Source organism: Bos indicus, chromosome 14 (assembly GCF_029378745.1).
Source record: "Bos indicus isolate NIAB-ARS_2022 breed Sahiwal x Tharparkar chromosome 14, NIAB-ARS_B.indTharparkar_mat_pri_1.0, whole genome shotgun sequence".
Taxonomy (NCBI): Eukaryota; Metazoa; Chordata; class Mammalia; order Artiodactyla; family Bovidae; genus Bos; species Bos indicus.
In genome coordinates, this window is record NC_091773.1 from 37,682,337 (window position 1) to 37,684,893 (window position 2,557).

At 39.2% G+C, this 2,557-nt stretch overlaps 1 non-coding gene across 1 annotated transcript; it reads right to left on the bottom strand.

Annotated features, from left to right (window-relative positions):
- Window positions 1-2,032: 2,032 nt before the first annotated feature.
- TRNAE-UUC (transfer RNA glutamic acid (anticodon UUC)) lies at window positions 2,033-2,105 on the bottom strand. The gene has a single exon. It is a non-coding gene; the product is annotated as a tRNA-Glu (tRNA).
- Between the last annotated feature and the right edge of the window lie 452 nt (window positions 2,106-2,557).

The window sequence follows — 2,557 nt, forward strand, 5'->3', positions numbered from 1 at the left end:
TCAATGTGTGCCATTAAACTATAATAATTACTTTTTGATTCCTATATTATCACTATCAGGCCCTTAAGATCCCCTTAGACTTACCTCTATGTCTTTTTGTTATGATTCCATTAATCTTTGAAAGTTTTCCTTGTTTCAAGCGCTACAAAAATGTGACAGGCTTACTTTGTATCCTTCCTGATTCCTTCCTTCCCTTTGTATCTTTCCTGGTTCCCCCTGGAACCAGGTGTTTCTCCAAGGAATCCTGATCTCTTTTCATGGGAAAGGGTTCTAGAGACCAAAATCAGGATATAAGTTGTTTTATTTTCTTGTTGGTTTAAGGGTGCATTTAAAAAATTAAAATATTTTATACAGCACATTATAAAATTTCTTTTTATCAGGAGTGTTGTTCTGGGTACTAGTGTGCCATATTGCCAGAAATGAGAATTTCCTTACTGAATATCAGTTGTCAAGCATTTTATTACACAAATATTTAATTATCACATCGGTGACGTATGGTAGGACTCTTATTATCATGCTCATTTTAAAGATGACAAAGTGAGACTGAAAGTAAGTGATGTACCTCAGGTACATGGCAGGGTGGCCTTTGGGACTAGGCAGTTGGACTTGGGAACATGGGCTTGTTACCACCACGCTAGGATGCTATTCAGCTGCTCAGAAGTGTTACTCACAGAGGACTTGGCAGGAAGTATCTTACATGGCATTAATTGCTTGGCAAGAATTTTTTTTTTTTGAGAAGCAAAACTTACAAAATAAGCAGAAACAGGTTAGAAGAAACAGATAAAGATGTTTCTGTAGAATTGGAAATTCATCCAAAATAGCCTTCTTCTCTCAGTATTGCCAACAGAGTTAACTCTCTGGTTATGGCACGTCAAACAATCCTCCTCTGGCTGCTCTCAAAAGTGAACCCACTTGACTCCAGAATGTCTTGTAATAAGAAAAAATGATATATTCAAAAGATTACATGTAAGTTTGATGTTAGTTCTCAAGCATAAAAATATAATGAATACTGTGTATCCTCCACCTAATTCAAGAATAGGATATTACCAAAAAGTTGTATCTGCTTTCCCCTACCTGAATCTCCTACCTCTCATCCTCAGGCCCACCATTTTAAATGGAATATGGCTTTAGTTCTAATGTGTATCTGTTTGGGTTTCCCAGGTGACGCTAGTGGTAAAGAACCATCTGCCAATGCAGGAGACATAAGACATGGGTTGGATCCCTGGGTCGGGAAGAACCCCTGGAGAAGGTCATGACAACCCACTCCAGTATCCTTGCCTGGAGAATTGCATGCAGAGAGAAGCCTCAGAGCTACAGTCGATGGGGTCACAAAGAGTCAGACACAACTGAGGCGACTTAGCACGCACACGCGCCTGTATCTGTTTAAAAGCCCTATCGTTTGTCTTTGCTTGTTTTGTGCACTGTGTGAATGGCACATAGCCTTCTGTCACTTACCTCTCCCTTCTCAACATAATGTTTATTATTTATCCACAATATGTATAGCAGTGGTTCATTTCTCTGCCATTATCACGTTGCATTGTGTGGATATGCACAAGTTATTGATTTATTTTCCTGTTGGTGGCCACTTGGGTTGTTGCTAGTTTTTCATTGTGGTTATTGCAGACACTGCTCTGATCTTATATATGCCTCTGGTATACAAGTGCCAAGTGAAAACATTTCTTTGGGATGCAGACTCAGAAATGCGTTTACTGGGTTGGAAGGTATGTGAGAGTTCAACTTGTCAAGATGATGCCAAACAGTTTTCCAAAGTGGTTGTGCTGTTTTACACCTTTACCAGCCATTGATCCACAGCTTGATCTCGTTAAACTTCTGAATTTTGCTAAACTCATAGGTATAGAATCACATCTTGTTGAAATCTTGGTTTGCTTTTTTGTCATTCTTAATGAAATGAGCTTATAGGCCATGAATTTTTCCTCTTCTATGAAAAGCCTGCTTCTTGCAATTTATTTTTCTATGACTATATATATATATATTTTTTTTTTGCCTCACTGCATGGCTTGCAGGATCTTAGTTCCCTGGTCAGGGATTGAACCTGGGCCCTCGGCAGTGAAAGTGTGGAGTCCTAACCACTGGACCACCAGGGAATTCCCCATGACTACTTTTAATGGATGCATAATAATTCACCATATGGTTAAAATTGAATTTTAATATTTCTTTTACTATTTCTTCAATAGTTCATCATGATGAATTAAACTGACATGATAATCCTTTCTATACATCCAAGGTATATCTTTCAAATAAGTTCTAAAAGTGGAGCAGGCTGAAGTGGCAGATACCCTCATTTTGAAAAGGATTTGGTACATGCTGACATTATGTTGTGAAATGGTGGCCATCTACATGGAGAGATTTTTCTTTTAAACCTGTGAAAAACCCTTTCAGCTTTATGGCTTTTGACAAAGTTGTTTTAAAACTGGAAAAGCTTGAAGGTATAGGGAAGTCCTGGGAAGTGCTGGAAGGGGGTGAAGCCGTGCTGAGGAAGGTAGGGAGCAAGCATGAGTCTGGAGGTGAGAGCGTGGCCCCATCAGACCTGGTCCGG